Here is a 25,218-nt window from a genome sequence, read left to right as displayed (position 1 = left end):
GCAGGATTTACGTAAGTGTCCTCCCGACCCGGGAGACAATGGTAGATACTAGTTTACGTAGGTTTTACGTAAGTGTCCTGACTATCCTGAGGACGATGGTCTATAGTCTAGTGATTGCGTAAGTACGAGTAATCATTCCATATCAAACATTCCAACCCAATTCCCACCCCGGGAATCCCATGCCTTGGCTGTGTGAACTCACCTTGGATTGCTCGGTAGATACACTAAAGAAGAGGGTTCTTGAACTAACAGTGGTCAACCACGTCCTAGCAGGGTTATCATACAAGTCAGGTTTTGACTTAGATAATACACGTTTGTTTCATACAAGTTAACATGTTACTGACACGTATAGATCATGGCAACACTTAGCAGTCAAACAATCCATTTAACCTGTGCAACTAACATCAGCCCAATAATAATCTGGCCCAACATGTTGTGCGATCCACAACATGTTGTGCGATCCGCATAACCCCGGCCCAAATAGCATAACTGACCCAACAGCATAAGCGGCCCAAATATATAACACATAAGTGACTTGTGCGGCCCGGATCGGGTTGTGCGATCCGGCCGAGTTGTGCGATATGAGCTAGCCCAGCCCAATAATAAACTTACGGCCCAAAAATTAACATATAACGATCTTGTGCGATCCCAACACCTTGTACGACTGAGTTGGGTTGTGCGATCAGGGTTGGGCTTGTGCGACTGGACACTTGGGCTGTCCGGCCCAACAGAATGGACCTGATTCAACTTGTGCGATCCAGTGAGGGCTTGTACGATCCAGCTGCCTTGTGTGATCCGAGAGATCTTGTGCGACAAGCAGCCTTGTGCGATCCGAAGCCTTGTACGTGTGGGCCTCTTGTACGATCAAGAGGCCTTGTGCGATTTGTTTTAACATACCCGGATTATATGCAAGTTGGTTACAATTATCAATTATCATCAATAGTTTCCAAACTTATAGAATCAATTAACACCAGATCAGTTTCACAACATCCAAAATCTCGATCAAACAAGCAATCTATTTACTAATTCACATGAACCCTAATTCTTGTTCAAAGCATAACAATAATTTATCAACCCACATGATTCTGTCCGATTCATAAACATCCCCTTAGCTACAAAGATTTAATCTTAACATCACATGAAGGCCGAACAATAATGTGTAACATATCCGATTACATAAGCATACAATCGATTACTTTTATCCGATCGCAAGCATCATACAAACAGATTGGTCATGATAGCCTATGATATCTAATCGGTTTTTAGATTATCATCATGCAACTCAATTCATAAGAACATCACTACATAAACATCATGCAAAACACATAGATCATAACATCAACAACATACAATCGATAGACACAAGAACTAACCGATTAGAAGAAGAAAGGGGAATCGGCCAAGTCAAGAGCTTCGAGGGGAATGGTTGCCGTCGGGTTCGTGAGAGAGAATGAGGGAACTAGGGTTTTGTGTTTGTAGAGTGTTTAGCAAACAAATGAGGAGCAACTCCCCCCATTGTGCATGTGTACGCATAAGAGGAAATGGGCCGGCCCTTACTTGGGCTGCCCTTGATCCGATTACAAGGGTTAAGGCCCGAAGTGGGCTTGTGCGGTCGTGCATATTGTTGTGCGATCGGATCATGATGTGCGTTTGGTTCGTGTAACATTCACATAACATATATACATACATTTACACCAAGCACGCATCAAATATATCATTCATTAAGTCAATCATAGAGCTTCACATAAGCACGTAATGTTACAAGGTAAGTCTAAAGTACGAGTTGTCACATTATCCCCAACTAAAAGAAATTTCGTCCCGAAATTTGGTATGCACTCACTGAGGAAGCTAGGTAAGTTCAATCGTTCACTGGTTTTCCTGGGGTGTCACAATGGACTCCCGATTTCTACCATGTTACGTGTCGTAAAGGAACAGACGGGTTTGAGAGAACTTCAATGCGCACCTCCTTTGCCAGGTGTTTGAAACTTGTAGCGGCTAACTTGCAGAGTGCGTCCGCATGCTTGTTCTCGCTTCGGCTAATATGAATAATCTTGAAAGTTTGAAACTTATCGATTAAGGCTTTCGCCTGCTCAAGATATAAGGCCATTGTTTCACCTTTCGCATCGTAACAGCCATTGATCTGCTCAGCAACCAGCAGAGAATCAACCTGTGCTTCCACATTCTTTGCCCCCATTTTAATTACTAAGCGAAGACCCGCAAGAAATGCCTCATACTCTGCTTCGTTGTTGGTGCTTTTGAAATCCAACCGAATGGCTTAAGTAAGTTCGTGATTGTCGGGGCTGACTAGACGAAGACCAGCCCCTGTGCCATCATCGTTGGAAGTACCATCTGTATGCAAAGTCCAAACCCTGTCCTCGAAGACTGGGATAGGATTCTGTATGGCTTCGCATTCTTGGATTTTATCAACAGGAACCTCAGTAACAAAATCTGCCAGAACTTGGCCTTTGATAGTTGGGCGCGACTTATATAGTATATTATGTCCACCCAATTCAATGGCCCACTTTGCTAATTGGCCAGCAGCATCCGGTTTGGATAAGATTTGACCTAAATGATAATTGGTAAGAACAGTTATGACGTGGCCAGAAAAATACCTTCGTAATCTGCGAGGCATGAACCAATGCTAGGACAAGTTTTTCCATGATTGAATAACGGGTTTCTGGACCAGTCAACATCTTGCTGATGTAATAAATTGGAGTTTTGGCTCTGTCTCTTTCCACCAATAATACTGCGCCTATTGCTACCTCAGATGCAGAAAGGTACAAGATTAATGGTTCTTCCTTCCGCGGGGTCGTTAAAGTAGGTAACTGAATTAAGCAATCTTTCATTTCCTGGAAGGCTTTTTCGGCCTCCGGAGTCCATTGAAATTGGCTCTTCTTGACGCAATTGCGCAATGTGCTTATGAACAGATAAGATTAGGCGGAATGGTTTGCTAAAAATCGGTTAAGCATAGCCAGTCGACCAGCTAGACGTTGCATCTCTTTGATAGATGCTGGTGACGGCATGAGCTGAATAGCCTCTACCTTTTCTGGATTAACTTTAAAACCATCTTTGGTTACGATAAACCCCAAGAATTTACCTTCCTCCATTCCGAATGAACATTTCACCAGATTTAATTTCAAATTAACTTTGCGCATACAGTCGAAAGTGCGCTAGATGTTCGTGAGCATTAATTCTTCTTCGGGACTCATTATGACAAGGTCATCCATATAAACTTCGATTGTTACGCCTATATCCTCCCCAAATACTTTATCCATTAGGCGTTGATATGTGGCTCCCGCATTGTGGAGACCAAAAGGCATTTTTGTGTAACAGAAAATACCTTTGTCCATGCGAAAAGCTGTCTTGTCTTCGTCTGCTTCCTTCATTTGCACTTGGTGATAACCTTTGTAACAATCTAGGAAGCATTTCCAGCAGAAAGAAGCTAAGGAATCAACCTTTTTATCAATCTCAGGAAGAGAATAACAGTCCTTTGGACAAGCCTTATTGAGGTCCTTGAAATCGACGCACATACGCCATCCGGCGTTATGCTTTTGCACCATCACTGGGTTAGCCACCTAAGTTTGATACCGGACTTCGCGTAATACGCCCGCTTGAAGCAGTTCAGCCGCTTGCTCATTCATTACGCGAGTCTTTTATGGACCCAGACTGCGCTTTCCTTGTACCATTGGCTCTGCTGAAGGTCGAACATTCAAACAATGTTCCGCCACATCTCGTGGTACGCCACTCATGTCCCCTGGGGACCATGCGAAAATATCCATATTCTCGGATAGAAGTTGTTTCAGTCTTGCACGAATTGCTGGCAATACGGCATGTCCTAACAAAATAGTTTGCTCAGGATATTCATTGTTGACTACCCATTTCTATGGTTCGTTAGAGGAGGATGGTTTTGCAACCTTTACTGGTGGTTCATCGTCTACAGACATGACTTCTTTGCTTGAATATAAAATTGCTACGCCGGTTTCTGTTGGAAAACCGCAAGCAGCGTGTGGTATGGAAGTAATCATGCTAAACTCCCTTTGTGAACGCCTACCCAACAAAACATCATGGCGGGATGTAGCTGGCATAACCATAAAGTTGACGGACACGGTGCGGGAGTGTTTACCATCAGAAAGTGTAACGGGGAAAGGGATCTGACCTAGTGGAGAGACGGCTTCATTGCAGAAACCAGTTAGCGGGAAATCCACTGGTTTCAAGCGAGCCTTGTCCTCTTTGATCTAACTGCTTGAAACACTGCTCATATATAATATCCATAGAACTACCCGGATCGATGAAAATATAATCAGTACGGTAATGGCCAAAAATACCGGTTATGATGACTGGTCGTTCCTCTTGGGGACCTCCTGGTACGACAGGAAAGATTACTTGTTGCTCGCGACAGTGTTGATTGTGACTTCGTTTGTTGTTGCGCTTGCGCGGTGGTCCTCCTTGCACCATATGTGTTTGTTTTGTGTTGTTATTGTTTGGACCGTCCTTTCCGTGAATGATCCGTCGAACATCTTCGCAAACGTCTTGTACCACGTGATTGAGCTTTCCTTGATAGTTTTTGTCATTGGACTGGGTGTCCCACTGCTGCGATAAATGCGGGCCCAGCCTTGTACGATCAGATTGCCTCTGATAATTTTGCTATGCACAATAATCTCTATGGCTAGAACCAGAATTGGTAGACTCATATCTGGGGTGAGACTGAGAGTTAATCTCTGTATCTTCGGCCGACATGTATGATGATGAATTATGAGACGACACTCGAGGTGCGGTTGGGGTCCGCACCCGAGTTACAGATCTATATGCCTGTGATGCTGTTTGAGCTGCTGGTGCACAAAGCTGTGTATAAACTACCTTCAAGGCCCCTTGAAATTTGACAAACCAACAGATCGGGGTTTCCTCAGAAGGTAGATCTAAACTAATCGGAGTTCCGAGTTGAACTTCCGAGGTAACAGGTTGGTGCACCTGATTCATATCACGGTGAACTTCATCGTCCTTAATCGTTTCTCCCACAATTCCGTCGACGCGGGAAGCATGGCCAGAATTGCCCCTGTTCTCGGGTCGAAGACCTGTTGGGTAATTTGACGGACCTTCTGCCATTGAAAACAGAAGAGAAAGAAATGGATCGATCGAGAAGATGAAAATGAAAATAGAAAATCGGTGGACGGCAATGAAGAAACAACAGATCAGAGTTGATCGGAATCAATTTATATCTGGGGGTACAGCCTCTGCATAAAAAGGTTAATCCTCTCGTCGATTGCTGGATGGAGCTACTCACCAAAGAACACTGCATAATAAAAAGCCGTTAGACTCGCCACGAGGAGAATGGGGTTCTCTCCATGACCACCCTCCGGCGTGAGAATAAGTACAATGATCTCAAAGGAAAGACAAAGTGATAGGAGTGAAAGTATGTGAAAGTAGCTTGTGAGATCATACCTGAATTCCCGTATTTATAACCAAGATTTTGGCGCCAAAAAAGATGACGGAGGTAATGACAGAAATTGCTTTTCGTCAACGATATTTCTTTTTCTGTTAATAGTTAACTCTACGTCCATGCACATGGATCATGGATCTGATCAACGGTTGGGGAGATGCCACGTGGAAAGTGGTTTATTGTAGATCTACCTTTAAGTTGGTGCCATCATCGTGATTTAGATGAGGGCTCAGAACTGTGCCACGTCACATTCGGTTATAACCGAATGAAGCCATGCATGTTGAGCACTTAAGGCTTTCTAGAAGACCTACAGTTGTAGTCCATTGCATTATTGCCACGTGTCCATTCTGTTGTAACAAAAAAGATTCCTTTTATTCAAGTCCTGATTTCATGCGCGCGGAAATGTTAAGGACTTCATCTTCAAGCTTAACTGTTCCCTTGCGCGAGCCCGCACAAGGGTGTTAGTTGAATATTTGTCTTTCCTTTCTCCAGCGCATGGTCATTGTTTTGGTCAAAAATTACCGAAGCAGTTAAGTGATTAAATTAGTTAAGTGAGGTAGTGTGCTAGAAATGTGTGTTGGAAATATGCTTGTTAAGTTATTTGCAAAAAGAGTTTTATGATACGGCTCAGGATATAGAGTTGTATTTATGATCAAACAATGAGCAAAAAATGTAAAAGGTGACACAGGATGTACAAGGAAAGCCCTTGATCAATCTAGATCACTGGCACAAAACCTCGGGAGCTGACAATTGCAGCTGCCTTGTTCTTCTATTACTTCAAATATCAGGATACAGTGAAGGATATGATGCGGATCAACTAGGTGTTACAATGTGATTTGAGTACAAGTGTTTGTGTGTAGTGATTGCTAGTAGCTAGAGAGCAAAGTGTGCAGAAGAGAGTGTGTGCCTTAGCCTGATCCGATCAATCTATTTATAGTAAAACGAAAGTAACTAACTATCCTATTAAACCGAGATGCTTCGAATATTCCTCAAGTGAACGTTGTAGTCCACTTCTTTCGGGTTCAGCGTCTCTTATATAACTGGTTTGCTCGAGTCTTAAGGAGAAGAGGTCCACTTGACCGTTAGAGACTTGCATCTTCTAATCTGCACGTGGTTAAATCAGTCATTACCAAGATATCGCATCAGGATGTTACCAATATGCTGATCCGGTATCCTGATCACAAATAAACAATCAAAACTAGAATATTAGTCAAGATATATGTTCAGAAAATGGCCCATAACAATTGTCTCCAAAATACATCTGTTGGTATACCAGTCCAACGGATATATTTTAAAACTTTATCTCGTAAACCGAGGCAATTAAAACGAAATGACGATTGAGGTAGCTTTATGCAACTTCCAACACGGTTTTTACTCAATGGATATCCATTACGCCCCTAAATCTTCTCTATTTTTGTTTGAAAATCAGATATCATCAACAGAGTCTCCAGGTAATCGCTTGTTCCCTCTTCATTTCCTGTTAATTTCTTCACCCTACTTCCAATGGCCACCAGGACCCGCTCACAAACCGGTGAATCATCGGACACCTTTGTCTAGCAAATTCTTCTCAAAAATCCCGAGAAGGAGATCTGTGCTTTCGACAATGCAGATATTTCCGCGCTGAGGGCCTCCGGCGCTTTCCCTGATGGCACGATTTTCAGGCCATTTGACCGATCAATTCGATCGGATGTTTCTTCTGCCGAATGGGTTTGTTTTCCAGCATACCCTTTCTCGCTAGGTCTTCGATACCCATTTCCCAAATTTATGATGCTGTTTTTCTGAACCACCGGTATTTCCTTTCCCCAAACAATGCCCATGGTTTTGAGGGTACTAATCGTACTTAACCAAATCAAACACCTTCATTGTCCTGATCTCTGCCTCGAAGATATCCCGATTGCTTACCGCCTCTGATCACACGGTTCCAGCCGGTTCTTACTTTTTTCAACTTCCAGCAATCCCCACATTCTTAAAGCCAGCAAAAACGAGGATGGATGGCAACATAAATTCTTCTTCATCAAGCGAGATTCCATCTACAAGGGTGCTAGCCTTCCGGTGTAGTGGTTAACCACCAGTAGGGTTTAGGGCTTCAAGAATATCCATAGACACTTTTAGGCCTCTTTCCTGTGCTAATATTTTCTTATTTGGTCTTTTTGCAGTGAATTTTAAGGAAGTGCCCCCCCCCCCTACTGCAGAATCTGAAAAAAGAATCAAAGCAATTTACCAGCTACCAGAAGGTGACAAGAGTTTTTCCACACACCTCCCAAGTTCCAGCCAATACTCATCATCCGATATGTCTGGTAAGAGTTATTTTGTAAACAATCGATAATATAACGAAAGAGTAATAAGAGTTTAGAACTTCCCTTTTATGCAGTACCAGCCAAAATCCCAGAAGTTTTCGACCTTGAGGAGTTAGACAGTTACTCCGATCACGTCCAGGTCAAGAAGGAGCCTAGTCCCAAAGCTACAGCCACATCTAAGCCCAGCAGCTCCAAGGCCATCATCATTCCCAAACCATCACCAGCTACTAAGCCTTGGAGTTCAAGTTCTCGCAAAAGGAAAGAGACCGATTCACCTGCCATTTCTGATACGTTTCCCTATGAAAATCATGGGTTTATCGAAGCGAGCGGGTTTATGACCTCCTTTCTCAACCAGGTATAAATTCCTATTCCTTATCCTGCACATATATGTCAAACCAATATCCTAGTTATCATAATACCTGTGCTTCTGGATGTAGGGCCTTGAGCGTCTGGTTCATCTGTATCAAGAATCCTGTGAGCTCAACAAGATACTCGAGTCCAAATTGAAGAAAGCCGAGGTCACCATTTCCGACCAGGGCGTGATTGGTGCTGCCAAATCCCGGCATTACGAGGATAAGTTCAAGGCTATGACCCAGGAACACCAGGCTGCCCTTAACAAAGCTACTCTCGAGGCCTAAGCCCATCTCGACGCCGCCCATGCTCAACATGAACGGGACATGATCACCTACCAGGAGGGCATTAAGAGTTCCGTTGTTATTTCCCTTCTTCAGGCCAGGCTAAAGATGGCCCATGAAGCAAAGGCCCCGGGCTTTGAATGCCCTTCTTGGGATGTCGATGCTTGGGAGACAAAGCTAAGGAGTCTCAGCAGCAATCCTGTAGCTGACGGGTCTTCAAAAGCGGTTGAAACGCCAACTGGTGCCAAAGATGAAGCTTAGAGGGATGCTCAAGCGGATCTTGAAGCGGACGCGATGAACGAAGAAGGCGATGCCTCCTAAAACTTACCCCTTTTCTTTCTTAAATTTGATTGTTACGGTTTGTTGAATAATTTACCTTTCCAGTTTTTGAACAATTTATTTTCTCTGAATTAAAACAATTAGATAACCAAAGGTGGATGGGTCCTAGGTTTTAGGACGAAGCCCTTGGTTATCAACTAGTATTGCTTATTTTAGTTAATACCACCTCCTTATGATTTACTCGCTGTTATTTCTTAATCTTTTGTTACACATTGCTTAGTTTAGATTTCAACTTTACAAAATTAGTGCAACCATTTTTGTAAATATCCTGATTAATATTTTCAGTGATATCCTACAAAGACTTTCATCTAACAGAATTTTCGAATTTCAAACAATTCAGATAAAGTTATTAAAGAAAAAGGGTAGTTTAAAATTCGCTTTGGCAACACTTGTTGACTAGAGTATTAGTTTTTAACCCAAGTATTATTTCCCAAATATTCCAATCAAATACCCTGAAACATATCCCGAAAACACATTTTGAGAATATATCCTCAAAATGTATCCTAATCAGGATATTTAATCTTTAAACATAGTTTCAAAAGTTCTAACAACTTATGTAAGGTTCACAAAGGAAAGATCATACCAGGAATAGAGTGTAACCCTAGTATCGAACTTTAATCCTTTTTCAACTTCTTCCACTAAGATGTCCCCAGCCTTAGTATACTAGGTTCAAATTTGATTCTTTGAGCCTTACACGATCGCCTTAGGAGGACTGTCCCTTGTGGATAAAGTCTTCAAACACTTAGAAACTTTTTGAACATTATTTTCAACAGTCTGAACAATTCTTATGTTACAGGGGGTAAACCCTAAAGTATACTATAGATAATTCCTTTGTATCCTAGGGATAAACCCATAGATATTCTGGGGAAAATCCCAAATTTTCATGCGCTACAGGCGGGAGTGTTTAAACTCCGAGACTTAGAAAGGTGAAAAAACCTTTAAACCTTAGAGAGTATGAAATACCCTTTCGCGAGAGAGGGTGATCAATCCTCTTATACCTTAAGGATCCAGGATATAGCCAACAATAACGAAATTGTCAGCCACTTTTACATGGACTGGTCCCGCTATCTTGAACTATCCCTGTATAACTTGCGCTCCAGGCGGGGTGTTTAAACCCAATTCGAGAGAAAGGTAAATTTCTTTAAACCTGTGAAGGGATCAGGATCCCTTAAACGTGAGAGAGGGGGCCAATCCTCTAATCTTTCGAAGTATCCTGAATGGGTATCCTGGAGCTATATCCCGAAACGTATACTACAAAACAATTGTAAGCTAAGGTGGGTGTTAGCCTGGCTAGAACTCATACCATCCTAAGTTAGAAATTAAATTCCATACTCACTTGAAATAGAGCTTTAGATGTATAGCATTCCAGGATCTTGGTAGCACATCCCCCTCCATATTCTTGAGTCGGTATGCTCCTTGTCCTGATTCCGATTCAATCTCGTAGGGTCCTTCCCATTTCGGAGCCAACTTTCCATCTGCAGGATTAGTGGTATTCTGAAAAGCCTTTCTTAATACCCAATCTCCAACCTGGAACCTTCAAGTCCTTATATTCTTGTTATATGCTTTAGATATCCTCTGTTGATATGCTGCCAGCCTTGCTGTGTCTCTTGTCTCATCAATAGTATCCAATTCCTGGCACAGGACTTCAGAATTCTGCTCAGGATCCCGGAGGCTGGATCTGCTGTGGGTATTACCATTTCTGTCGGGATCACCGCTTCTGCTCCAAATACCAAGGAAAACGGGGTTTGGCCAGTTGCACTTTTCACCGTCGTCCTATCAGCCCATAAAACAAAGGGTAGTTCTTCTGCCCATCTTCCCTTCTTAGCTCCAAGACTTTTCTTCAAATTTTTGACAATTATCTTGTTTGAGGATTAGGCTTGTCCATTTGCTTGAGGATGTACTGGTGTGGATGTGATCATTTTGATTCCCCAACCCTTGCAAAAGTCAGTAGTCCTTTTACTTATAAATTGAGATCCATTGTCACAAATTATCTCAGCTGGTACACCAAACCTAGTCAGGATATTCCTTTTTATGAAGGATACCACTTCTTGATCTCTAACTTGAACAAATGCTTCAGCTTCAATCCACTTAGAGAAATAATCAGTCATTGCCAACATAAAGACCTTTCTCCTGGAGCCTTTGGCAATTTTCCTACTATATCCATTCCCCATTTCATGAACGGCCAAGGAGAAACAATAGGATACAGTGGTTCAACAGGCTGATGTAATATATTACTATGTCTTTGACATGCGTCACACCTTCGAGCATATTCTGTTGCATCTTTCCTCATGGTTGGCCAATAATATCCTGTTCTTAATACTTTTGAGAATAGCGACCTGCCCCCAGTATGGTTACCACAATCCCCTTCGTGTATATCCTAAAGCACTTCTTTGGTTTCGGGATCCTCCACGCACCTCAGATATGGTCCTGCAAGAGATTTCTTATACAAAACATTATTTATAATAGTGAATCGTGATACCTTCATCCTGAAGGCCTTAGGATTCTCATCCTTTGGGATGTGTCCTTTCTTGAGATATCTTATGATTGGAGCCATCCAGGATTTAGGATCCTCTTCAGGATACTCAGCACCAGGATCCTGAACACTCACTACTTCCTTAGCCTGAGGATCCGTCGCAGGATACAGGATATGTAATATTGGTATTTAGGTCCCTTCTCGTATCCTGACTGATGATCCCAGATTTGCCAAGGCATCAGCTTTAGCATTATCCTCCCTTGGTACCTGTTCGAGTGTAAAAATATCGAAATATCCTGCTAATTTTTTGACAATTTCAAGATATTCAGCTAATTTTTCACCTTTTACTTCATGATCCTTTACAAGGATAGCGCTTACTGCATTTCCTGATACTGCAAGATATAGGGATAGTGGTTCACCATCCTCAGGCTTCATTAACAGGGGTGCAGTTGAGAGATACTGCTTTAAATCCTGCAAGGCTGTCTCATGCTTCTCTCTCCATTCGAATTTCTTATTCTTCTTCAGGATATCATAAAATTCCTTGCATTTTTTCGAGGATCTAGAGATAAATCTGTTTTGTAGGATCGTTCGACTGACCCAAATGAGTCGTTTAGAGGAGTTTTACTTCGTTTCAGGTGCGGAAAACAAGAAACAAAGGTAGAAACAACTAAATCTTCACTTAACTCACTGATTGTATTGATTTGACATTGATTACAATCAATTCTCACACCGACAGCACTTCGGCATGGAATACAAGGACTGGATTTACTGATTTTGCTCGTGAGTACCCTATATATAGGGTTCTGATTTCGCTCTTAACAACACCATGTCAGTTGGAGCGAAATCAGTAACATTCTGATTCCGCTCGAAAGTATTCACCTGACATTTGGAGCGAAATTAACATGTTGAGCTTGGAGCGAAATCAGCTTCTTACAACCTAAACTTTCCTATTTTCTCGAATAACGTGCCCTAATCTATACAATGTAGTCTAAGACTCGATACAAGACGAAGTTGACAGATGTATGCACCAACAGACTCCCCCTCAGATCTTGACGAGTCTGACTGTGTCGAGTCTTGACAGACTTCAGCCTTGATCAGCCTCTAGGCTTCACTCTCTCTTCTCTTTCACATCTTCAGACTCCCCCTTGCGATATGCTGGCATTCATCTAGTTCTTTAGCATCATCTGCTTCAGGATCATTGTCTGGCTTTCACAGGATCATGATCATTATCCTGGATCAAACTTTGTCCACAGAATCGAAACCTGGCTCAAGCTCTATTCACAGAGTCCTCAGGTATCTGAATCTGGCTCTCATAAGTTTCTCATAATTGAAAGACCTGGCTCTTCAGAAGATTGTTTCAAGGTCGAAACTTGGCTCTAGTTCTGCTCAGGATCGATAACCCAAATTATACTTAACCTGCATAAACTCTACCTCAACGTAAATTTCTCATTTTTCAACGATAGAGACATGCACCAACACTGACTCTCCCTCAGATCAAACAAAGATTTTGATGAACCAATTGTAACGTTATATTTTGAAAACATTTTGATTTCAGACTCCCCCTCACCACATGGTCATCATGTTTAGCACTTGAGATTTTGAAAATCAGCTTTCCAACATCAGTTGTCAAAAATCTTTTTGTATTTTTTCAAAAGTTTATGCTAAAACATACCGAAAATCTTTTTGGATTTTGAAAAGTAAAGAAATAAAGACACTAATTGTAAAAATAAAGAAATGCAGAAATGAAATATTTACAAACAATATTTTTGCGAGTTTATGTAAGAGGATCATATCAGTTTTGAGACGAATCACTAACACCGTTAAGCTTGATTTCATTTTAAGTTCTAAACAATTCACCTAGATTGTCAGTATAATTGTCCACTTAAATTTTCACACAAAGTTCAACTGTTTCGAGATACGATGTTAATGTTTTAGATACTTAAACCTATTCGTGTATCCCACTACTTGAATATACTCCCGTATCCAGATCCCAATATTCAGTCTTACAGATGAGTATACCACAGATGATATCTGTCAGGGGTTAGATGCGAGGGCCGTGAGAGCTCAGGTCGAAACTTCCGTATACGCAAAGAGATGACGGCTTCGTCTTTTGGTGTGTCCCCTTTAGAGGATCTTTTGTTACAACAGCAATGATTATCAATTTTATTGTTTCATCAATTTGCTGAGGGCGAGCTTATATTTCAAAGCATTTGCAGAAAGTATTATCCGGGGACTAGGTCAGTATTTCCATACAGCAGAAGTCCCGGGATAATACCCCAGATATCACTGAGCATAAAGACCTAGTATCTCAGAATAAGGGACCTTTCAAACAAGATTTCAGGGGTTACCTATATATCCAAGAAGTTGTTACCCACAAAATAAGCAAGTTTGAATTTTTAGGTTTATATCTCGTCACAATCTACTAAATGTGCAAAAACCTACTGACATATCCACAGTGAGATTGTTTATCGCATTTTAACTTTCCAATTCTTTAGCATGTTGTGACAGTCCAGTGATGTACTATCATTTCCTCTTTTCACAACAAAACTCGTTTTTTATTTTATCATGTTTTTGGCTTTTTCAAATTTTCTAATGTTTTTGGATTTTCTGATTTTCTGAAATTTTCTACTCCCCCTAAAATGCAAACACATTTCAAAGGAAATTTGAAAACTATCTAAGCTCTTAACCCAAATACAGAAAACTCAAAACAAACTGTACAGATAAAGTGACAACTGTATCGAATCACATCAATTCGCCATTTATTATGCATAAACAATCAGAACTCCCCCTTCAACAAACTATTTTCTCATTTAGATTTCAAAGCACTTAAGTTTGTTTTAATCAAAATGATTTTTCCGGAAAATAAGTTTGTTTTTACCAATTGTAGAATCGTCATTAATAAATTCGGGGATATGGTTCATCATTTTGTTCATCAATCACTTGTAGTAGATCAAGTACAAATTAATGTCCCTGATTTACCGTATGCAAGTATGCACCCTCTGTATCAATTGTAAAAACCATCACTATTGTCCAGTGTAGGAATAGAACATCTACACTAGATCATTTACCAATTGTACGAACAAAATGCCGATTCCTGCTTCACACTTACCATCCTGGAAGCTCCGGCGTAGTCCTTTAACCTGTAAAATTTAAACTCATTTAAACTCTTTCAAACAATCTATTCAAAAACTAGAATGATGCCGATTCCTGATCCACGATTACAAACTTGGGATCTCCGGCATAGTCAGATGTTTCAAAGGAAAAGAATTTCCACCCAAGTCTGACCAACCTTGGGTGTTTTTAGCTCTTTAAGCTCTTGTTTAGTTGGGTTAAAAGTTGCCTTTTTAGTTGCATAAAACTCTTTAACCCCTTTTGCTTTCCCATCAAGCATTTTCCCAAAAATTTTCTTAACATTCCCATTGAATGTTTTCTCGACATCAAACTCGTTTTTCTCGGAGTAAAACTGATCTGAGATTTCAATCTTACCAACCTTCTTTTTAATCTCTTCAAACTTCAATGATGGAAATTCATCATCACTTACTGAAAACACAGAATTTACCTCTTTTTCCTCACCTTGTGGCTCCTCTGGCTTTGTGGAACCAGAATCATCGCCGACTTTCTCATCAACCCTTTTAACAACCCACACTTGGTTATCTTTGGCTTTCTTTTTGTAAACATTTTTCTTTGAACACTCACCAACTTCATGAATGGAATTTTCAAAAATTTTGAAGTTTTCAGTTGGTGGTTCCACATCAACAACTTTCTCTTTGAGTTTTTCGGAAACTCCCTATTTTGTCTTTGCATTTTCGGACAGTTCCATGCAATGTGACCAACTTCATTGCATTTGTAACAGGTTCGAGTCTCTCTTGGATGAAACACTCCAGTTCCATTCCTTTTCTTCTCAGCAAGAAACTCCTTGTTTGATTGTCTTCGAAATGGTTTCTTCTGTTCATCTTCTGAACTTCCACCTGAAACAAATTCTGTTTTTGTTTTAGAATTTTTCTCATTTTTAGAGTTTTCTGGTGGAATAAATCCTAAACCTTTCTTTTTGTAGCTACGATTTTGGTTTGGTTTCTTTTGAAAACCAGAACCAGAATTGTAACTTTTTTTCTTGTTTAAACGTTGTTGCACTCTTGGAGTGTATTTTTTCGGTTTTCAAAATTTTTCAAAACTTTCAATTCTTGTATATTAATTTCTATTAATTTGAAAGTCTTAATAATCAATTCTGTTTTAACACTCATTATAGGAAATTCTTTGTTATAATATAATTTGTCAGAATCATTCAAAGTATAAACTACTTCGAATGTTTCATCATTCAAATTCGATTTAGATATCAAGAACTCTTTACTATAAGCCTTTTTGACCAACGACTTTGGACCATTGACTGACGAACTTGACCCTTCAGATTCAGACTTTGACTCAGACTCCTCATCAGTATCTAACACCTGATCGACCACCTTTTTTATTAACTCAGACTCATGATCAGTGTCAGACGAGGTGAACGTGACATCAATGTTTTCTGGTAATTCATCAGTTGTATCGGTTTTTAGCTTTATATTGACTGCTTTTTCAAGTTGCTCATCGTTTGGTTTTCTAGGAGAATACCCTTCCCAGATCGGAGGTGGACGCTTATTATAGCTAACAGTCAGTTTCTTACCACTATCTTTCTTCTTTGGCTCTTCATTCTTGAATGCTTCCATACCTGCAACAGTCGGATAAATTCGATCAGTAAGATAATCAGAACTAGAATAACTTTGCAATAATCGTCTGATTCTCTCATTCTCAATCTTCTCCGTTTCCAACTCTTGCTTCCACTTAGCACTTTCTTCGATGTAGAAGTTGATAGCTTTCTGCTTCGACATCATCACAGCATTCATCATTGTCAAAGCTTGTTCTCTTGCAAAGTTTGTCTTTTGAAGACCAGTTACAGTTTTGTTCAAGACATCATAAGATTCTTTTACATAGTTGAGACTGAACAACAACTGCTCTTTCTTCTTCTCATATTCAGCTATCATCTCGTCTTTTACTGCACATTCCTTGCATGGTTCTAAACATTTTGTACAAGGCTTGATGACTTCAACAATCTTTTCAACTACGATTGTTTTCTCCACTTCAATCACTTTCTCAGCTTCAGTCAGCTTTTCTGCTGTTTTCACTTGCTCAGTCTCAACCATCTCCTCAGCAACACTTTGAACCTTCTCAGTTTGAACAACACTTTCAGTCTTCATTTCTTGTTGCTCTTTTGCAGCTCGTTTCTCCTTCACCTTCTCCAATCGATCCGCAAAGTAGAAATGAAAACTTTCAGGAGAAAGATGAGATTTTTCAATGTTAATATGTTTTTCTTCCTCATCATCACTGCTGTCATCTGGAGGTGACTGATCAAACTCTATAGATTTTTCAGAACTATCATCCGATGAACCAGTATCAGATGGAGTTTTATCAAAAACAATTTCCTTTTCAGAACTGTCATCACTTTGTACACTCTCATCTAAACTCTGTGAGCTTTCATCAGCACTTTCTGAGCTTTCATCAGATGCAACAGATTCTTTCTCCACATTCTTCACAGTCTCATCAATAGACTTCATCCATGTAGCAAATATATCTGGTTCTCTAACAATCTTAGCAATGAACGCTTTAAATTCTCCTTTTTCATCAATAAACATATCCCAGCTAAAGCCTTCAGGTAGTCTTTCATCATCCTGATTGACTAAACAGACTTTGTTTTCTGGTGATATGTAGTCGTTCCAATTAAAATCCACCAAACATGCTCTCTTAGAATCCTCGATCTTTCTACCATGAGCCACCTGCGGTTCTTGTAGTTGTTGCTGACCCACTTGCTGATAAATGGCTTTTCGGTAGTAATCGTCTTTTCTGAACGGATTCTGAGCTCCACTAGCTTCCCTGTTCTTGCATTCCCTCTTCAAATGGCCTTTCTCCCTGCAACAAAAACAAGTAACTTTAGATTTATCAAAACCTAAAGTAGAAACATGTGCATCAAGAAAGTCATTTCTTCCGGTAATCAGCTTGAACTTTTCAGCACGTCTAAGAACACTGGCTAGACACCATTTGATATCCATCAGTTCCATCTCTTCGGCATCTATCTGATCGTAATCCTCCTTTGTGAGCATAGGATTCCCGATCCGCCCTGCAACTAGACCTTCATATGAGAGAAGCACATAAGTAATGTTGGTGCACTACATCTGTCGACTTCGTCTTGTATCGAGTCTTACATTGTATTGTATAGATTAGGGCGCGTTTTACGAGAAAATAGGAAGTGTATAGTGTTTAGTGAGCAGGTTTCGCTCATAGTGACATAGACTGAAGGTTTCGCTTATCTGTACATGAGAGGTTTCGCTTATATGGACATGTGTCCATTGGAGCGAAACCACCATGTCTATAAATAGTGGTCATTCGAGCGAAACCTCAGAACATTCCCTTGTATTCCATGCCGAAGTGCTGCTGGTGTGAAGAACTGCGTGTAATCGAGTGTTAAACAATACAATTAGCAGTTTTAGTGAAGATTCAGCTGTTTCTACCTCCGTTTCTTGTTATTCCGCACCTGAAACGAATTTGAATGCCTCTAAAAGACTCGTTCGGGTCAGATCACGATCCTACACTGGTATCAGAGCTCAGGAGGAGGAGTTCTGCAGAGATTAGCTGGATTTTATCATCATTTCTTGCTTCTACATTTTCCTTCTTAAATTCAGAAAGTTTTAACGGTCAAAACTGGATCAAAATTTCACAGACTGTAGAGCATTGGACTTAGATAAATCCTTGAGAATTTGGTGTTGAAATTCAAATTAAAAATGGACTAAAATTGATTCCGATTAGGTTTCGCTCTTTCGGACATTGAGTAGTTTCGCTTTTGTGTCACAAAGATTGATAGGTTTCGCTCCAAAATTACTTGGTAGTTTCACTCTTGTGTCATATTAAGTGAGGTTTCGCTCCAAAAGTACATCAGGGTTTCGCTTATTCAGACAAACCGTAGTTTCGCTTATCTGAACATCATAGTTTCGCTCCAGAGGACATCTTTGTTTGAGGTTTCGCTCTTAGGTCAATCTGGTTCCGCTCTTGTGAACATCAGTAGTTTCACTTATTTGTCTCTGATCTTGGAAAACGTGCTAAGTCATCATGGATACCGAGTTCTATAACGCATTTGCAACACCGACTGGTCCATCTGCTATTGTTCAAGCCATGAACATAGAAAACGAGACGGGAACCACCCAAAAGCCCCCTAAATTGATGAATATCGAAGAATACTATGGGTGGAAAGACAGATTCGAGAACTGGGTTCAGGCAAACCATCTTAGGTCGTGGGAATGTATCTTAAAGAAATATGTGTTGCCTCGAACAGATTTACAGGTTCTTAAAGAGTTATCAGAGTTTACGGATCAAGAACGGGTTATGTACAAAGCTGAGAAAATGATGATCAGTCTGCTTCAGCAAGCCATCAAAGAAGACATATTCATTCTGCTATAGCATGACAAGACTGCAAAGTCAATCTGGGATGCACTTAAAGTCAAATTTGAGGGTAGTGAGAATATGATAAAGAGCAAGAAGGCGCTGCTAAAGAAAGAGTTTGATCTGTTCAGCAGTCTACCGGGTGAAGACACAAAGAAGCTGATTGAGAGATATTGTCATCTTGTACGATCAATGTCGATGTTGAGTATTATCAAAGATCGTGAAGAGTGGGTAGACAAGCTTGCTGATGCATTACCTCAGAAAGAGTGGGGAACATATTTAATGATTCTAAAGAACACGGGTGTTTATGATGGGTTTCCTATATCTCAGTTTATCGAAAAGATCGAGAGTCAGGATTTGCAACAGCAAAAGATCGCAAGGATGAACAGTCCTAGTGGTCAACAGGATGTGAAGATGTACTACAAAGGTAGCATTCCATTTCCAAAATCTGAGAGAAGTCCAAAAATTCAAACTGCATTCAGTGCTGGGGATTTAACAGAAAAGGTTGATCAGGGTTCAAGCAAAAGTAGCAGTGGATTCTCATCATTCCCGAGTGTAAATCCTAAAGAGTCAAATACAAGCTTTCTGTCTCAGAGCACAAAGACAGGAAATGGTTATGTAATTCAGTGCAACATCGCTCTAAATCATCCAGAAGGTCAAAGTTTTTCAGAAGACACTGCTAAAGACCACATGGCTCTACTTGGTTCCGTGTTGCTATCTTATGAGGGTCTAGTGGCTGGTCGGATCGGAAATCCTATGCTCACCAAAGAGGATTACGACCAAATAGACGCCGAAGAGATGGAATTAATGGATATTAAATGGTGTCTTGCAAGTGTACTCAGACGTGCTGAAAAGTTTAAGACAATTACTGGGAGAAATGACTTTCTTGATGCTCATGTATCTACTTTAAGTTTTGATAAATCTAAAGTTACTTGTTTTCGATGCAGGGAGAAAGGTCATTTCAAGCGAGAGTGAAATGGTAGAGAAGCTAGTGGTGCTCAGAATCCGTTCGGAAAAGATGACTACTACCAGAAAGCCATTTATCAGCAGGTTGGTCAATCACAAGACTCACAGACGGCTCATGGTAGGAAGATTGAGGATTCGAAGAGAGCATGTTTGGTAAACTTCAACTGGAGCAACTACATATCATCTGATAGCAAAGCCTGTTTAATTGATCAAGATGATGAACATTTACCTGAAGGCTTCAGCTGGGATATGTTTGTTGATGAAAAGGGATAGTACAAATCTTTTATAGCTAAGATTGTCCGAGAACCAGACATGTTTGCTACATGGATGAAGTCTATAGGTGTGACAGTGAAAAGTGAGGAAGAACAGTCTGTTGCATCTGATGAAAGCTCAGAAAATGCTGATGAAGGTTCACAAAGTTCCAATAAGAAGTGTCAGATTTGAATTGATCAAAAAGGTTTTCAAAATGACAGAAATCAATATTTCTGAAATAAAAGATTTAAATCTTACTGGAAAACCTAAAAAGTACACTTCAAGAGTTCAACAACGATTAAACAAGAAAAAAGCTTACAATTCTGGTTCTTGTTTTCAAAAGAAGCCAAACCAAAATCGTAGCTACAAAAAGAAAGGCGTTGGCTTTATTCCATCAGAAAATGATAAAAATTTGAAAAATTCTAAAACAAAAACAGAATTTGTGTCAGGAGGAAGTTCAGAAGACGAACAGAAGAAACCGTTCTGGAGACAGTCAAACCAGGAGTTTCTTGCTGAGAAAAGGAAGAATGGAAATGAAGTGTCACATCCAAAGGAAACTCGAACCTGTTACAGATGCAATGAAGTTGGTCACATTGCATGGAATTGTCAGAAAAATGCTAAAACAAAACAGGGAGTTTCTAACAAGTTGAAAGAAAAAATTTTTGATGTTGAACCACCGACCGAAAAACTTAAAGTTTTTGAAAACTCAACTTATGAGGTCGTCTAAAAAGAATGTTTTCAAAAAGAAAGCTGAGAACAACCAAGTGTGGGTTGTTAAAAAGGTTAGTGTGAAAGCCGGCAATGAATCTGGTTCCATAAAGCCAGAGGAGCCACAAGGTGAGGCGAAAATTTCAGTAAATGATGATGAGTTTCCATCACTGAAATTTCAGGAGGTTAAAAAGAAACTTGGTAAAATTGAAATCTCGAATTAGTTTTACAAAGAGAAAAATGAATTTGATGTCGAGAAAACATTCAATGTGAGTGTTAAAAAGATATTTGGTAAAATGTTAAATAGGAAAGCAAAGGGGGTTAAGGATTTTTACGCAACTAAAAAGGCAACATACAACCCCACTGCGCAAGAATTGAAAGCCATCAAGTCTGAGAAGACTTGGATGGAAGTTTGTTTCCCATAATAGTCTTAGGACTACGCCGGAGATCCCAAGTTTATATCATGGATCAGGAATCGGCATCATTCTTGTTTTAGATGAGTTTGTATGAAAGTTGTTAAGATTGTTTGAATAATTACAGGTGAAAGGACTACGCCGGAGCTTCCAGGTTGGTAAGTGCGAAGCAGGAATCGGCATCCTGATTGGTAAATATAGACGTAACATTCCTACAGTGGGTAATTGTTCAGATATACCTACAAGTGGTATTGGTTGTGATCTTACAAGTGGTTATTCTTTACAAGTGGTACAGAGATTGCTTGAATGCAACACAGTAATTCAGGGACATTAAGTTGTACCTGATTTACTAACATGATAACTGAAAAAATGATGAACCATATCCCCCTAATTTACAAGTGATAAACCTTCAAAAGGTTAACACAAATTCATTTTCCGGAAAAATCATTTTGATTAAAACAAACTTAAGTGTTTTGAGATCTAAATGAGAAAATGGTTTGTGAAAGGGGGAGTTCTGATTGTTTATACGCTAGTGAATGGTGAATTGATGTGATCCGATGTCAGTTGTCAAGTTTTTGTATAGTTTGTTTTGTGTTCTAGTGGATCAAGAGCTTAGTAGTTTTTCAAATTTCTCTTTAATGTGTTAGAATTTTAGGGGGAGTAGAAAATTTCTGAAAATCCAAAAACATTAGAAAATTTGAAAAATCCAAAAACATGATAAAATCAAAAATGAGTTTTGTTGTGAAAAGAGGAAATGATAGTACATCAGTGGACTGTCACAACATGCTAAAGAATTGTAAAGATTAAAATGTGATAAACAATCTCACTGAGGATGTGCCAGTAGGTTTTTATACATTTAGTAAATTGTGACGAAATATAAACCTAAATTCAAACTTGCTTGTTCTGTGGGGTAACAACAACTTGGATATATAGGTAACCCCTGAAATCTTGTTTGAAAGGTCCCTTATTCTGAGATACTAGGTCTTTATGCTTAGTGATATCTGGGGTATTATCCCGGGACTTCTGCTGTATGGAAGTACTGACCTAGTCCGCGGATAATGCTTTCTGCAAATGCTTGAAACACAGCATCGCCCTCAGCAAGCTGATGAAACAATAAAATTGATAGTCGCTGCTGTTGTAATCATAAGATCCTCTAAAGGGGACACACCAAAAGTCGAAGCCGTCATCTCTTTGCGTATACGGAAGTATCGACCTGAGCTCTCACGGCCCTCGCATCTACCCCTGACAGATATCATTTGTGGTATACTCACCTGTAAGACTGAATATTGGGATCTGGATACGGGAGAATATACAAGATGTGGGACACACGGATAAGTTCAAGAACTTAAAACATTAACATCTTATCTCGAAACAATTGAACTTTGTGTGAAAATTTAAGTGGACCAATATACTAACAATCTAGGTGAATTGTTTAGAACTTAAAAGGTAATGCAGCTTAACGGTGTTAGTGACAGGTTTCATAACTGATATGATCCTCTTACGCGAACTCACAAAAAATATTGTTTGTAAATATTTCATTTTTGCATTTTGTTGTTTTTAAAATTGGTGTCAATCTTAGTCTTTTCAAGTAGTGTCAGTTATTTTTTTGAAAAAGTCAAAAAGATTTTCGACAACTGATGTTGGAAAGCTGTTTTTTTCAAAGTTCCAAGTGCTAAACATGATGACATTGTAGTGAGGGGGAGTATATCTTGATCATTAAATGTGTTTTGAGAATCTACAAGTGGTTCATCATAAAGAAAGTAGTTTGAGGGAAGTTGTTGTTGGTGAATATGTTATGAGAGGGAGTCATCTGACTATGTCAGGAGTTGGTGCACTACAAATTGTTAAATTTAGAAAATTTATTTCTGGGTTAAGAATGTGCAGGAATAGTCAGGTTTCGATTTTGGAACATAAAGACAAAGAGACACGTCACAATACCTGAGGACTCTGTTTGAAGAAAGCCAAATTTCTTATTCCTAATGAGCCAGGCAGATCAATCCTGGAAATTAAAGACTCTGCAGATAGAACTTGAGACAGGTTTCAATATTGAAACATGAAGAACCAGATAACGATCTTGTATCAGATATTGCTGAAGAACAAAGGAATGCCAGCAAATCGAGAGGGGGAGTCTTAAGATATTCAAGTTAAAGGGAGTCTGTTAATGAAGAAAGAAAGAGAAAAGCCCAGAGACTGATCAAGACTGAAGAAATGAAGACACAGTATTGTCGTGACTCAATAGTCGACTCGTCAACATCTGAGGGGGAGTCTGTTGGTGCACTACATCTGTCGACTTCGTCCTGTATCGAGTCTTACATTGTATTGTATAGATTAGGGCGCGTTTTACAAGAAAATAGGAAGTGTATAGTGTTTAGTGAGCAGGTTTCGCTCATAGTGACATAGACTGAAGGTTTCGCTTATCTGTACATGAGAGGTTTCGCTTATATGGACATGTGTCCATTGGAGCGAAACCACCATGTCTATAAATAGTGGTCATTCGAGCGAAACCTCAGAACATTCCCTTGTATTCCATGCCGAAGTGTTGCCGGTGTGAAGAACTGCGTGTAATCGAGTGTTAAACAATACAATTAGCAGTTTTAGTGAAGATTCAGCTGTTTCTACCTCCGTTTCTTGTTATTTCGCACCTGAAACGAAGTTGAACGCCTCTGAAAGACTCGTTCGGGTCAGATCACGATCCTACAAGTAAAGCCATGTGGTCTTTAGCAGTTTCTTCAGAAAAACTTTGGCCATCTGGAAGATTTAATGCGATGTTTCATTGGATCACACAACCATTTCCCGTCTTTGTGTTCTGAGAATGGAAAGTTGTAGTTGACTCTTTCGGATTGACACTCGGAAATGAAGAGAAACCACCGCTGCTTTTGTTTGAACTCTGAACAACCTTTTCTGTTGAATCCCCAGCACTAAACGCAGTTTGGATTTTAGGGCTTCTTTCAGCTTCCGGAACACTACCTTTGTAGTACATTTTTACATCCTGTTGACCACTTGGACTGCTCATCCTCGCGATCTTTTGCTGTTCCAAATCCTGACTTTCAATCTTCTCAATAAACTGAGAAATCGTTAATCCATCATACACCCCAGTATTTTTCAGAATCATCAAATATGTACCCTATTCCTTTTGTGGTAACGCATCAGCTTACTTGTCTACCCACTCTTCACGATCTTTTGTGATACTCAGCATCGACATGGATCGCACTAAGTGGCAGTATCGCTCAATCAGCTTCTTCGTATCTTCTCCGGGTAAACTACTGAACAAATCAAACTCTTTCTTGAGCAATGCCTTCTTGCTCTTAATCATTTTCTCACTACCCTCAAACTTTATACGAAGAGCATCCCAAATCGATTTTGATGTTTTGTCATGCTGAAGCAGTATGAAGATGTCTTCTTTGATGGCTTGTTGAAGCAGACTGATCATCATCTTCTCGGCTTTGTACATATTCCGTTCTTGATCGGTAAACTCTGATAGCTCTTTAATAACCTGCAAATCTGTGCGTGGCAAAACATATTTCTTCAGAATACATTCCCAAGACCTAAGATGGTTTGCCTGAACCCAGTTTTCGAATCTGTCTTTCCACCCGTGGTATTCTTTGATACTCATCAATTTCGGGGGCTTTTGTAACGTTCCGGTCTCATTTTCCAAGTTCATATTCTGAGTAATGGAAGTCGGAGTAGTCGGGGATGAAGCGAACGCGTTATAGAACTCTTCACTCATGATGACGTAACACGTTTTTCAAAACAGTAGCTTTCAAGCGGAATTAGCAAAATTCACTTGGAGCGAAATCACAATGTTCACAGGAGCGGAATCAGATGATTTCGTAGGAGCGGAATCAGAACTTGCAGCGTGGAGCGAAATCAGGACTTGCACAGGAGCGGAATCAAAAATTTGCAATCTGGAGCGGAATCAACAGGAATTTTCGAGCGAAATCACAAAGATTGTCTCCTGGAGCGGAATCAAACAGAATTTTGGAGCGGAATCAGCAGGTTTTGGCAGCTAGGAGCGAAATCAGGCTTATATCTCGAGCGAAATCAGAGATGTCCAGTTCGAGCGGAATCAGCTCGGAGGTCAATTTTGTCCATTTTTAGCCTGATTTTAGCAATGAAACTTTCAAGGGTTTATCTATGTCCAATTTTATATAATCTGTGAAAATTTGATTAGGTTTTGACCGTGAAATCTTCCTGAAATGATGAAAGAAGGTGTAGAAGCTAGAAATTTCAATGAAAT

Source organism: Helianthus annuus, chromosome 4 (genome assembly GCF_002127325.2).
Source record: "Helianthus annuus cultivar XRQ/B chromosome 4, HanXRQr2.0-SUNRISE, whole genome shotgun sequence".
Classification (NCBI taxonomy): Eukaryota; Viridiplantae; Streptophyta; class Magnoliopsida; order Asterales; family Asteraceae; genus Helianthus; species Helianthus annuus.
This window is presented reverse-complemented; position numbering follows the sequence as displayed.